Source organism: Lissotriton helveticus, chromosome 4_1 (assembly GCF_964261635.1).
Source record: "Lissotriton helveticus chromosome 4_1, aLisHel1.1, whole genome shotgun sequence".
Classification (NCBI taxonomy): Eukaryota; Metazoa; Chordata; class Amphibia; order Caudata; family Salamandridae; genus Lissotriton; species Lissotriton helveticus.
The window spans coordinates 1,851,612,045-1,851,627,204 of record NC_136063.1 but is presented as its reverse complement, the minus strand read 5'-3'; the positions used below and the strand labels follow the sequence as shown (position 1 = coordinate 1,851,627,204).

At 45.8% G+C, this 15,160-nt stretch overlaps 1 protein-coding gene across 2 annotated transcripts in view; it reads right to left on the bottom strand.

Moving 5' to 3' along the window:
- Positions 1-15,160, bottom strand: part of BRWD3 (bromodomain and WD repeat domain containing 3) — a 1,637,103-nt gene that overhangs the window by 700,993 nt on the left and 920,950 nt on the right. The window lies entirely within an intron of this gene.

Here is a 15,160-nt window from a genome sequence, read left to right as displayed (position 1 = left end):
AAATAAACCGTCTATTCCAAAGCCAACAATGTTTAGCAACACTTCTACAGATGAAGAGATAGACGTAAACAATATATTAAACCAAAACAGAACACATCCTGATTGGAAACAATGGTTGATCTGGCCCACAGATACTAATAACTGTCAAGACAGATTCCTGAACAAAACACAGGGGTTCAAAATGACCAGGCCAGACCCTAGATATCCCCAAAGACATCACCCAGGGATAATAACAACCTACAGTGTGGGCAAATTATGCCTTCAATGGCTACAAACTTCCACACTGGCAGAAATTAAGCAACACCTAACTTTACTTACTGATGGTGCTGACTTGCGTGATTTCATAATGGGACCACGCAAACAGCGTCAAAAACGTTTCATAGCAGCCTCTGTATATGCAGCATACAATGAGGCCTGGAAGGTTACTCAAATTGAGACAGCAGAGAGAATACGGGAAATTGACCGTATTAATTTGGAAAAATCACTTTCTGTAGTGGACAATGGGTTAATGACTCTGTCCTCCAGAATTTTTTCTTTGGACAGCATTGTGTCTTCAGCAATCGACATATCGCAGGACTTACTGTTGCTACAACACGGTCAGTCCCAATTGCGTTCTATTGTACAGCTTGGCTGGACGTTACAAAACCTGCGTTCAGGCTATGTGCCTTGGCGTTTAATCAACACAACGTCACTATTCCAAATCTTTAACCTTACTGATAGACAAATCAGTATGGCGCAAAGGGGTGCTGATTATACAATCTTGAGCATTGAAAAACTAGAAAGATTACCAGTGACAATGTCAGAACGACCTGTCAGTGAATGGATAATACATGGGATAATTAATATTCCAATCTCAACCTTCAGGTTTCAATACTGCCAAAAATATATACAGGCTGGCATGTACGAGAAATTGGGAAAGGGGTACATTAAAACAACATGGAACCTGCCCTATTCACATGCATGTGTCAGTAATAAAGGACAGAAAGTGTTTCTTAGTGGCAACAATTGTGCGATGTCACTAAGTGGCACACTTCTGTGTAACGGAATTAGTTTGCATGGAGCCTGTGAAGGGAATTCATACAACCTTTCATGTCACCAGCAAGGCGCACCTGCAACAGAAATAGAACCATTCTTTCAAAGACTCTATAATGGGAGTTACATTCTAATTGTAGATCGCAGATGTTGTAGTCTTATGCCCGGGACTCCTTATCTCGTAACTACGACTGCGAAGGTTAAGTGCTGTGGACGCTCATTGTTCCCCAGCTCCTTTCCAGACAGGGAGGCAAGGGCATGGCCCAATTTGAAAATTACTTCTATTCGAATAGATACTTTAAGCAGAATGAAAACAGTGCTTCTTCAGACGCCTACCAGGCTCTCGTCATCAAAAGAAACATATGATCTACAAGTCGCAAAGACGACTGCAGAGATACATTCGTTATTATCAACTAATTCCCCCATACATTTCGCAGAAATACTAAACGAAATCTTAAATATTTCTGATACCAATGGGGTCTCAAAGGTATTTAAGACAGTATTTTCGATGGCATTAACACCATTCAAAGCCATACTGGGTATTTTTCCAGATTTCGTCCATTCGATTTTTGGCGGACTTCCCCTGATCTTGGGACTAATTGCAGGAATACTATTCTTGGTCCTTATTTTTCGTTATGGCAACCCATGTCACAGACAAAACTCTTGCGACAAGGGAAGAAACAATCCTAGCCATTGGATACCGGGACCGGATATCAAAAATCCTGGGACTCTCCCGGCTTAGAGACCTGAACATGACTTGGTTTCTATCATTTCGACCAATGTGGCAAAGATGTGTTTTACCTGTATTAAGGTGTCTGCTATGCGGAGAAGAATGCGTGTTAGACACCTGTCTGACGCTACAATCGGATGCGCCAATGGATGCAGAAACATTGTTGAGCCCGATCAAGGTTCATGCTTTGTGCTGCCCTCAAAGGCTACCAATCCTGATGACGGCATTCGTGGAAGCTTCACCACTACGATTGATGGGTAGTGAAGTTCAAGATGAAAGCAGCATCGATCAGGTACGACCTTCTGTCAGCAATGCGAATCAGAATGTCAATGGAGACAATCATGCGCACGAATGCATGATTACACCTATTTCCGAGTTAGTGGAACTTTCCCAGGAAGCTGTTGACAGCTTTTTCGAAAGCCTGAATGATATGATGTTCTCTCCAGAGCAGAAATAGAGACTTTTGAGCAAGCTCGCACACGGCGTTCCCTGAATTCGCCCTTCAACTTTAAAAATAAAGTCACATGAACAATTTTCCCTCCAGTTCACGGACAGCAAGTTTTTCAGCAGCCCCAAAATATTTTTGCATATTTTTCGGGACACTATCTTCTGCTTAAAGTAAGAAACTATTCTTAAAGAACTAAGAATTCTAAATTTTAGATAGCATATAGACATTAGCTGCCCGCTGGTATGTTCATAAATATTTTATTCTGTGATGGAATGGTCTCGAACTTTTTTTCTGTATTAAGAGCCATTTCATGTGTAATTTCTCATATACCAAATAAGCAATAATGTATACAAATGCGTGATTACTTTAGCATTATTCCATAGCTTGAGTGCATGCAATACATATGACTGCAATTTTTCTGTATATTTGAAAATTTCAAAATGCATTTATGTATTTTGGGGTGGTAAGGTATACACTAGACTCTATAGTATGTTGTACTATGTTATACTATGCATAGATTAGTAAATATGACCATAGTTAGCGTGGAGTGGGTGTGATGTATTCCTATAGGTTCTGAATCGATCCCCCTATTCCTGACCCTATTCTGGTTAGCAAACTAACAAGTTAACTAAGTAATCAGCCCATGAGGCAGAAAAACCCCATGATGCAGATACCGTTATCTGACGCAGTCACACTACGGCACAGGAACGTGTTATCTGATTAGGTCATAACGCTTGCGATCTAATTAGACAAGCGATATTCCTCCAGCCCCTGATAAGGCATACGGAGTTCTCATAACAAATCAAACCTATGACAACCTGGGCAAAACCCTGCGGCCATTGTTTTGATTTCACCGAGAACTTCAGCAAAAGAATGTGCTAACGAGCAAGTCGTATGACATCCTTATTGACGTATCTATGTCCATCCTTACGTCAATCTCGGCACCTTAAAGGTATAAATATTACCGATCTTGCCCTATGCAAACACACGCGTGGTGACGAGACGGAGCAGCCATACTTGCCGAAGCCCAGAAGCAGAGCAGACCCCGCTGGCAGCAGCCCCGCCTTTCTGACACGCTGAGAACGAGAAGCTGCTTTCTCCTGCCGAGAAACCAAGCACCGGCGCTTCCGGGTAGCCCTCGCAGGCAGCCTGGAATATCGAGACCAGAGAAAGAGATACCATTCCTCATTCATCCTAACTTCCAGGTACAGAACTGAATAACCCCTCACAGAGAATTCTTAAGTTATTTCACTTGGCAAAAACAAACTTAACTTAAACTGTAACTTTCTATTCCCGCCCTCGTATTAGACTTAGGTCAGGTACACGGGGTAGGCGTATCTAGAAACACCAGTTGAGTACGTTTAGTCAAATGTATATGTGTATGTAATATATTTTATTCATTTTAAACATCTTATGGCTTAGAAACCATATCAATGTTTTTACAGTATTATTTTATACTGCTGCTTTTAATGTATGCACTTTACTTAACTATAAGTATTGCAATAATATCGATCCATTTCTCTTGTATGAGAAAAGAGACTGATCAATAAATAACACCTTTTTATTGAACACGCCCGTCTCTTCCTTTTCTCTACAATCTGATGAGACTAAGAATGCACGTACTGACTGAGTAAAATAAATTGCCTTTTGTTCACACGACTCTCGAGATTTACTCTTGATTAGGGGAGAGCAAAGTTGTCATGTTCTATGGTTGTCAGAAACTAAATCCCTTCTTGTCTAATCAGGGAAGTTTATTCTTTCCTGAACATTCGAGAAAGTTTCTAGTGAACTCTGAGCTAAGCTGGCAAACCCAAAACTTTAAGTCTAATATCGACAGTAGTAGACCTAGTTAACGTCTGGTCTAGGCCTTTACTATTGTAGGTATTATTCCAATGCGCAGAGCCTATTGGGATGATAGGAGCTACACTACACCATATTAACTTGGAGAAATCTCTACCAGTGGTAGACAATGGGTAAACAACTTTGACCTCCAGGATATATTCCTTAGGCAACATTGTATCTTCTGCGATAGACATACTGTAAAGAGATTTGGCCATATTACAACAAGAGCAATCTCAGTTATGTTCCATTATGTTATTAAGCTGGGCGCTGCAATCTATGCGTGCAGGCTATGTGCCTTGACGTTTTATCAACAGTATGTCTCTGTTTACAAAATACAATCTAACAAATAAACAGGTAGAAATGGCACAAAGAGGAGCAAAATATACCATGTTGCATATAGAAAAACTGGATATATTACCATTAACGGTAGCAGAATCACCATCAACTGAAAGGCTAATCCATGGCCACTTAACTCTCCCGGTCACTACTTTTCACTTTCAATATTGCCTTGAGCAAAGGCAGGCAGGCAAATATGAAAAAAATGGGTAAGGAATACATTAAGGAATCTTGGGAGTTACCATACAGATTTCGAAGCCAGAGTGGGCATCGAGGAGGGTTTCTAAGCGGTACAAACTGCAAGAGTGCTTTAAGCGGTTCTCTCATGTGCCAAGATATTTCCCTGCATGGAGCTTGCAATGGTTCAATAGCAAACTTGTCCTCCACATAAAAGGGACTCCAGCAGCTGTGATTACACTGGTATTTGAGCTGCTCTAGAATGGGAGTTACTTGATTCTGAACGATCAAGGTTGCTGTGGGATGCTTCCGGGCATTCCCTATCTGGCCACTATGAACTCCAGGGTTACTTGCTGTATTCAAGTATTGTTTCCCTCAACAAGTACGGTCAGGGAGGTCAGGGAGGTGCCATTATGGCCTTCATTGAATGTTTCCTTTATACAGTTTGATACTTTGAGCAGACTGAAAGCCATGCTTTTACAGCAAACCGTATCCTTAACCTCCGCTCGAGAGACATTTGATCTTCAAATCGCAAGGACCTCGACTGAGATACAGGCACTTATACGTACAAACTGCCCCATTCATTTTGCAGAAATGGTGGATTGTATCTTTAATATGTCTGATACGAGTGGTATTGCACACCTATTTAAGACCATAGGGTCAGGATTTCTAAGCACCTTTCAGACAATCCTCTGAGTTATTCCAAATTTTATACACTCCGTATTGGGAAGTATTTTTGGAGGTCTTTTGCTAATCCTACTTTCTATCGCAGGTATCTGGATTGTCATTTTTCTGCTCCAAAATGGACGGCCCAATCACCAACGAGATGGCAAAAGCACTCCTTGAGCACAAATACAGTGAACGCATGGTACAACATCTGTGCACACCTCGCCTACAGGAACTGAGCACCTCTTGGTTCCTATCATTTAGACCAGTCTGGATGGCGTGCATCTTACCTGTTCTTCGATGCCTGTTTTACGGTGAAGAATGCATGTTGGATCTCTGTCTGACACTTGCATCTGACATCCCTGCGGACATGAATACCAGGGTGGAACCCCTAAGGGCCCATGCTCTGCATTTTCCCCAGCGTATTCCCATATTGACGGCTGCATTCCTCAAGAATCCGCAGGTGACTTTCACAACTGGATTGAGAATCAGCGCTTCCACTAGCACTCAGGTTTCGACGACAGCACCGGTTGCCTTCACACCAGCTATTGGCAGCTCTGAATATCATCTATGATCCATTGAAATACTCTTTGAGGTGTTACAAAGACCATCCACTGCAGCGGCGGGCAACAGCAGTGTTGCGTCTCCAGCCAGGACACTTAATCTATAATTGTCTCATAGTGTGCTGGGAAAGCATTCAAATGTTTCTTTTTGTTTTAAAACTCAACTAAATTTGGAACATTTCTTAAAAACTGACACTTTCGCTGAAAAGCATGGCCTTCTGACGCTTGTAGTGGCGCAACTTATATAGACAAACTGATTTCGGACTTTGGCTTAACATTTCCAATGAATACCTTTAAAAAATAAAAATGAGACGGTTTTTAAAATGATTTTAAGACACTGTTTTTACAAGACTCACTGATAATTTTTATGTCCTGCTACCTGGTAAGAACTGTAGTTCGCTAGCATTTTTATCATTGTTGACTATTAGGAAGAGCAGTGGGTGTTATGTTTCATATAGGTACCCTAATATAGGCCCAGGTAATATCATACACCGTCACCTACATTATCTCCCTTACATTATACGGTAACGAGCCTTTAGGATTGAACCTTTAACTAGTTCTAGTCCTGGGTGCAGAATGAGGGTTTTTCCTAAACAATAGAGTCTTATAATTTAATCAATAGACTCACAAAGTATGAATGAATATTTATAAGAGTTCTGGGAAATCAGGCAGGGGCTACACCACCTACCCCACCATATTTTATTTATTTATTTGGTGTGTTTTATAAAGCGCGCAGCTACCCCAACGGGGTGTCCCGGCGCTTCTGCAGGTTTGCTGTGTCTTACATCAGTGAGTTTAACAAAAGAGGAAGGTTTTCAACGCTTTCCGAAAAGGCATCTCCTCCTGAATCATCGGAATGGAAATTGGGAGTTTATTCCATTGGGATGAGGCACATACCTGGAAAGTTTTTCCTCCGGAATGAGCTTATTTAAATCTAGGGGTTGACAACAGGTGTTTTGAGCTGGACCGGAGATGTCTAACATTTCTATAAAGACGGAGACAGGAAGAAAGATAGGCAGATCCTTTTCCCTTAATATCACGATGTGCCAAAGTAAGGGCTTTGAATTCTGCCCTCTTTTGGATAGGGAGCCAATGTAGACTGCGTCGATGTGGTGAAATGTGTTCTCGGAGAGAGATGCCACAAACCAGACGGACTGCCGCATTCTGGACTGTCTAAAGTCGGTAGCACAACCCGGAAGCGAGCCCTAGGTACAGGCCGTTGGCATAGTCTAAGTGTGAAGTTATTAGTGCCTGTACGATGGTTTTCCTGGTGTACTAGGGAGGAAATTAATTAATTTCTTTACCATCCGGATTTTTGAAAAACAAGCAGCAGATACCGTCTGTACTTGGTTGTGGAACGAGAGACTTGAGTCCCATCTGACCCCCAGGTTTTTTACAGAGTCCTTGGGGGAGGGGGGGAAACTCAAGTCAAGGGGCACCAGAGGTTCAAATCCAGCGGGGAGGGTTGATGGAAAAAGAGAAACTCGGTTTTTCCGGCATTTAATCGCAGGAAGTTGTCCATCCAACGGGCGATGTTCCGGAGGCAGTTTTTTAATGGATCAAATGTAGATTGGGTGAGAGTTTCGTAGGAGAATAAAAGCTGAATATCATCAGCATAAGAAGTTGCCTTGATTCCTGACTGAGATATAAGCTCAGCCAGGGGGGAAAAATAAACATTAAATAAAAGGGGACTCAGTGAAGAGCCCTGAGGGACTCCCCACTTAAGCGGGCGACTGTCAGAGGTGAAGGGGGGGTGAAAACTGCCTGAGTCCGATTGGAAAGGAAAGAGGACAGCCAGTCCAGTACCTTGCCTTGAATGCCTTTAGACCGGAGACGATCGAGCAGGACAACGTGAGAGACGGTGTCGAATGCTGCAGACAAGTCGAGCAGCACCAACACCGCCCTCGAGCCCCCGTCCAGCCTCCATCGCACAGAATCAGCCATCTCTATCAAGGCGGACTCTGTGCTATGGCCTGGTCTAAACCCATGTTGTGAGTCGTGTAGAAGGTCATGGGTTCCAAGAAAACCTGCTAGTTGATGATGTACCAGCTTTTCCAGGACTTTGGCAGGGGCAGGCAGCAAGGAGATGGGCCTGTAGTTGGCGGGTTCATCTGGATCTGCACTTGCTTTCTTTAAAATTGGAACCAGTTTGGCATGTTTCCAGGAGTCTGGAAAAATACCTGTCTTGAGAGAGTCGTTCCATATACCGTTTAGTATAGGATTAAGAAGCGGGGCCAGAGCTTTGTATTGCCTGGCCGGCCATGGATCGGCTGGTGAGCCAGATCTACATTTTTGAAGTTCTGCCAGAGAACGGTCATGGGTGATCTCAAAGTCCGAAAACACCGGTGTGGAATCAAAGTGGACAACCGGTTTTTCAGTGGTGCCTAGATGGTTTCTACAAGAAAAATAATCATAGATGGTTGCAATTTTTTCCTCAAAGTAATCAGAGAGGCGGGTGCAGAGGGATTGCGATACCAGGGATTGGCGTTGGGGTCAGTAAAGGCTCTAACTGTATTAAAAATTTCTCTTGTGGAGCCTTCTGCTTTATTTATTCTCTCCTCTAAATAATTTCTTTTGTGATCAATTATTTTCTTCCGATAATCTTTAAGAGCTTTTTTATATTTGAGTTTGCTCTCAGGGGAGTAGGAGAGTCTCCATTGACGCTCCAACAATTTACACGCGGATTTATTCTTACGGAGTTCATCTGAATACCAGGGTGAGGAGGGGGCAGCGCGAAAAGTTTTTATAGGCCTAGTGGGGACGATTAAATCAATAGCGGAAGATATCCAGCTATTGAAGTTAATAAGTCTGGTGTCTAAATCCCGCCCATCCATAGGGGCAGTAGTGGAGAGGTGAGTAGCTATACTGTCCAAAGAGATCTTACTCCAGTTGCGGCCAGCCGTCTTGGCCGGTAACATGGGTCTGTCCTGGTGATTTAAAGGAATGGAAAAGGGAATAAAAAAATGGTCTGACCAAATCACTGGGTAAAGATCGTTAATAGAAATATCCGTCACGTTAGAACAGATGAGGTCCAGTGTATGACCGGCCTTGTGAGTAGGGCAGGAGATCAATTGAATTAATCCGCCATCTGTTAGGGTAGAAAGGAAATTAGAGCTAATTGGGTCAGAATCATTCTCCGCATGAATGTTAAAATCACCGAGCAAGGTGAAGTTCGCATAGCGGGAGCAGGCCTGGAGCACAGAGTCCAGAAGGACCGGGAGAAAGGAGGTCTTAGATTTTTGGGGGGCGGTATACTAACAAACCAGAGAATGTGATATTAGAAGCCAGTTTGATACAAAATGGTAATGCTTCTATGGATTCGATTTGGGTAAAAGGGAAGGAAGAGATAGTCCATTGAGCCCTATAGACGATAGCGACTAGGTTCATCCCATACATCATTCTCGTACCCAACAATGGCTAATACATGAGACAAGGGACAAAGAAACCCTACATACTTTTTGTATAAATACAGCACATCTTGCTAGGGTTGGTAGAGATACTTCCAGGCCGACACACTGACCAGAGACATTGAGGCTCCTGCATGCAGACGCTCTAGCTGACAGTGGTCTATCACATCCCTTCAACTCAAGACCAGGACGGGGTCCAACATTCTCTCACTTCAGGTAATGGGGTTCGACTAAATCCAAGAGGGATTCTTGGCTTCACACCTACCCACATGCTAGGTACACTTAGGTACATCTAAAGAGGCATCGTAGGAGTACGCACTTTCTTTTATCATGCATTTTATATCCATGTATACATTTATGATTATTACAAAATGGTAGAACTGTACTATCCATTCATATTGACTATACTGCTGATATATATGAAGAAGAAATTGGCCTGCAACCATGATGGCCGCTTAGACTCTCGGCTCCGCCGACCTTCTTGCCTTACACGACTCTCCTGTTCATTATCCTGGCTTCGAAGCGTGTTTTTATGCGGGAGAAATGATGCTGCCTTCGTTGGCGTGTATTTGTGATCTTTGCCGGCGGTAATAGCGACGGAACATCCTCGCCTAATCTGAGGCCCTCCTACCCACGAGACCGGGGCTTCGAGTGTTGGTGACGGCCAGCCCCATATGCAATAACAACGGCCACTCAAGACGGGGAGGAGCCGGCCGGCCGAAGGACGTCTGCTGAACTGATCCGCCATTGCTGTGGTCTTCCATCCCACCCGACGGCGGTGTCTGCCTGTGGTACATTGTGGCCCTGGGAGAATACAATGTATCAGTTTCTCCGTTTAGGGACCGCCCGGGCACTTTCCTGATCTTCCTCGGGATACGGTGGGCGACGTCTGGAGCATCACAGACTCTGCACCCGGTACTGGGGGCTCTCGCTCGCGATTACGGGACCGGGCGACCACTGGGGCCACGTCCACGTCTCCGGCCCCAACATAATGCAGACCGCTATCCCCGTGTTCCCGGCCCGACCTTATTCCGGCGAGAGGCAGTTTGATGGCGGGTTGGAGTACGGGGAGCCTCGAGTGCGGAGGACTGCCGGTGACTATACTTTTGGGGCACCGCCAGGGATTCCTGAAGTGCTGGTGGCCCTGGGTGATTTGCGCACTGCCCTGGATTGTGGTGCCCAGGTCCTGGGGAGCCGGCTGGATGCTATTGTGTGCCTCGCCTTACGTGATGACTTTCGACTGCGGGCCACTGCGCCACACCCGGTACCCGCACGCGGAGAACTGGCTACCCCGGTGGATGTGAGACTGTCCGGAGATCGTGTTCTGGAGCCAGCCATGGAGCAGCTCGTCGTTGTGGGGGCCGGGTTGGGTGATGGTGGACATGCATCGTGGCTTGATGATCGGCTCAGAACAAAGCGCCTGGCCACTCCACTGTGTACTGAGGGGGTGACCCTCCCCTCTCTCCTGAAACCGTTGCTATCAAACTGGACCATGGTTTCTGGGGGGCTATTTCTCCATGCCGAACTCCCACACTTCACCGTGGCTTATTCACCACTGTCCCTGGTAGACTTTGATGGGCAGCGCACCGTACCACTGTGGCTACTTCGATCACCCACTTCACCTAAAATGGCGGCCGGCCGGTTGGATTCCTTTGTTACAACGGATCGTAAGGGACAAGGCTGAGAATGTTGTCTTGAGCTCCGGGGCATGGTCGGCTGGTGACTATATGGGACGGGCGATATAATGGCTGATTTGTAACTTTATTCTGTACTATTTTGTGGAACTTGACTCGAAGAGTGGGCGGCCGGGAGCCCGTATTTCTATCCTTTTTCCTCCTCCGCCTGCTTTCTCCTGTTATACTCTTCTTGGCGCTGTACGTGATGATTCTCCCAATTTCTTATCATATTACTCGATTACAGTTGTTCAATGTGGCTTTGGAGTAGACGATACATACATGGCCGGGGAGACCGGGAGCCTGCGTGCGTGATTGGTCCTCCTCCAGTTTGTTATATATACCTTTTTTCCTTTCTTCCCTTTTCTTCTCTCTCTCTATATTTCGGGTACTTTTTTTGGGCGACAGGCACACTGTCGGGGGGGGGGGGGGCCGTAGCCTCTACATGCGTGCAGGGTGGGGGGATGGGGGGAGGGGTTTTGTTTTGTCCGTTTCGGTTTCTATGGGCCTTTTTTTTTTTTCTTTTTCTTTCTTCTTGCTCTTCTTCCTTTTTCCTCCTTATCTTGGGTCAGTATGGAGACTGGGTGTTATGCTATTTGCTGTTTTTCTTTTAGGTGTCCACATTCTTATTCTTGAGGTTGTTCTCCGTGTGTGTGGTGGGTAATGCTGGGTACGACCTTTGACTGTACGTTCTTTTATCCTGACCAGTATAATTTTGTGTCGCTATCCCGATTGTGACTCCTTTGCTTTGTCAACATCCTGCTGTGTACATTGCCCACTCTGTGTTTTTTGATGGACTGCCTGGTCTCTGATCCTTCTTATCTTATTATTTAGAAAATGAACCTTATTTACTCCTGCTCTCAGTGGTCGCTTCCCCCCTTACGTGAGATTTAGGATATTGCTGTGTTTGTCTTTGGGGACTGCTGAGCTTCTTATGGTTGTTTTACGTGCCATGACTTGATTTCGAGGCCGGCCAGACTGGTTGTGGGCCCGTAGCTGTATAACGTCGATGCACAATAAAGGTTTAAAAAAAAAAAAAAAGAAGAAATTAAATGAAATGAAGAAAGACTTGTATAGCGCAACCTAGCCCTTCGGGCATCAAGGCGCCTAACCAAAACATAATCAAAACATAATCCTAGGTCCGAGAGCATGTCTATGGATAGGCCTCGATGAAGAGCCACGTTTTTAAAGATTTCTTAAAAAGCGCCATGGAAGGTAGTGTTTTTAGCTCGGTGGGAAGGGTGTTCCACAGTTTAGGGGCAACAGAGGAAAAGGCCCTTCCCCCCCATATGACTATATGTCCGAGGGACGGATAGAAGGTTCTTAGTAGCAGAACGTAAGTTTCTACTGGGGGTGTAAGGAACCAGAAGGGACCTTTAGCTTCAGCACAGCCGCCAGACAGAGCGCTGAAAACCAGGCACAGGATTTTAAATGAAATCCTGGCCTGGATCGGGAGCCAATGCAATCTCTTCCTGGCGAAGGTAGCTGAGGAGATGTTAGGAACATCCAGGACAAATCTAGCAGCCGCGTTCTGGATGGTTTGAAGACGTCGGATAAGGCCTTTATTGATGTCTGCATAGAGCGCGTTGCAGTAATCCAACCGTGATGCAACTAAAGCAACCACAGTCTGTTTGCGGGCTTGGGGGGAGAGGTAGTGGGAGATTTTCCTGAGAATCTTAATGACTCCCCAGCAGGTGGACACAGTTCTATTAACCTGCTGTTTCATGGCAAGGGAGGTATCGAGAATCACGCCCAGATTTCGGGCGGATTTCGAAGGCTGAGGACAGGCTCCAAGGGAAGGGGGCCACCAATCGCTTGACCATGTGACTTGATCCTTGCCAAAGACCAGGACATCGGTTTTTTCTCCGTTCAGCTTCAGTGAGTTTAAGATCATCCACTCCGAAACTGCTTGCATGCAGTTCCTGAAACTGAACGCGGAGGTACTTACCGAGTGAGAGAAGGACACCATGATCTGGGTGTCATCGGCGTATGACACCACCTCCATCCCATGCGATCTTACTAGCCTGGCAAGTGGGGCCACATAGATGTTAAAGAGGGTCGGACTCAAGGCCGACCCCTGTGGTACCCCACATTGCACAGGTGTAGCAGGGGAGAGGTACTCTCCTAGCTTGACCCTCTGCTCTCTCTGGTTAAGGAAGGAGGTCAGAAGGCTCAAAGCTAGGCCCTCCACCCCTATCTCCCTCAGACGGGCTGTTAAAGTCGACGGAGATAGGGTATCAAAAGCTGCAGTCAGATCGAGCAGGACCAGAAAAGTAGTCTGGCCTCGGTCGACCTTTGATCGGATGTTGTCTACCACTACCGTAAGGGCCGACTTGGTGCTGTGGAATTTCCGGAACCCATGCTGAGATTGGTCAAGAAACCCAGACGCCTCAAGGAAGGTAGTCAAATGCTGATTTAGATGAAATTCAAGCATTTTAGCAGGGGCAGGCAGCAGCGATATAGGTCGAACATTTTTGAGGGTTTCCGGATCCAGAGTCTGCTTTTTAAGTAGAGGCTTGAATATAGCCTTTTTCCATGTTGCTGGAAACAGGCCCTCAGTTATGGCACGATTCATCACCTCAAGAAGAGGGGGCAGCAGCGTTTCCCTGCACTCTTTCAGGACCCTCAAAGGGCAAGGGTCCAGTGGAGATCCCGATTTAGTTCTATTCAAAAGCAAATCAAGATGCTCAAGAGTGAGGAGAGGGAAGTTAGTCAATCTCTTGGAGGGATCCTTTGCCCAGCACTCTAACGCAGGCTGAGCCGGAACAGGATGGGAGCTCATTAGATCTCTCTGAACTTCAAGCATGGAATATATATCGGGGATTTTAGTGTGGAAAAACTGCGAGATCTTGTCACACAGCTCTTGGGAGCCTATGACGGGATCAGGGGTTTGTAGAGATCACAAAGAATCAACGATCTTAAATAGTTCCCTAGAAGAGGTGAGGGACGTAGTAAGCTTAGAGAAATAGGCCTGCTTTTCTTTAATGACCCTAGCCTTATAGTCTCCGAGCAAAGACTTATGTTTCTCTCTGTCTGTGGGATCCCAAGTTTTTCGCCATAGTCTCTCCTGTTTCCTACAGCTCTGCCTTAGGAGCCTAAGAGGCTCTGTAAACCAGGGGGCGGAGGGTTTCCGCCTAGCTGAATAGCGGAGAGAGGCATGGGCTAGAAGATCTACTGCTCTGGAAATAGAGTCGGAAAATTCCAGTGCAGCATCACTGACGTCCTTCGCAGAAGAGATAGTAACTTGTGCCATGAGGGGGGCAAGAGAGTCATTCGTAATAGCCCTATAGTTCCGCCTAAGTTCTTTGTTGGTGGGGGCGAGGGGCAGTGGGGAGGAGAGGAAGGATTTAAGTTCCAGGGGGACTGCAAAATGGTCTGACCGAACCAAAGGAATAGGAGGACCCGTAGAGAGTCTGGGGTCGTTGGAAAACACCCCGTCCAGAATATGACCAGCCAGATGGGTGGAACTAGTTACCAGCTGGCACAGGCCACATGGGGCCAGGGGGTCCACCAAGGACAGAGTATCATTAGAGCCAAGATCATCTAGATGGAAGTTTAGGTCCCCCATAACCGTAAGGTGGGGTTTGCCAAAGTAGGGTTCTAGGATTTTGAATAGATTATGACTAAACCTGGATCTGGGACCAGGAGGTCTGTAAATGAGAAGACCAGTAAAGGATACTGAGGGAGAAGAGGATATGAAAAAGTGAACAGCCTGAAAGGGATCTGAGGGAGCAGAGAGAGTTTTAATGCGGCAAATGGATGAGACTCTATATAGGATTGCCAAACTTCCGCCCTTGCGACCCACTCTATGCAATCTGGCTAACGCATAGCCCTCGGGAATAGCGTTCAAGAGGTCAGGGCCAGAGGCTTCAGACGCCCAAGTTTCGGTCACAAAAACCCACGAAGGGTTCCTAGCTGTAACAAAATCGTGGAACGGGATATTGTTTTTAATCAGTGATCTAGCATTGATGAGATAGCCCCCTTCCGTATATGCGGTAGGCGTAGTAAATGTTTTAGCCAGGGTCTACCTTTTAGAGAGGTCAGGAAGAGAAGGCTCTGTGTGAGCAGTATAGCAGCAGCATAAAGGTGAACAAAGAAAAGCCTCCGGGGAAAACTATAGTGGCAGGGTAGCCAGGGGGACTTTAGTGCAACAATATCATTATAGGCATAGGACCAGGTTACTTGACTAGCCGCCAATGAAACAATATCTTCCCTGCGCAGCCCGTCCTGCAGCCCGTCCTCAGCGCGGACGGGCGCAGACGGGCTTAACTTTGGCGCAACTTCGG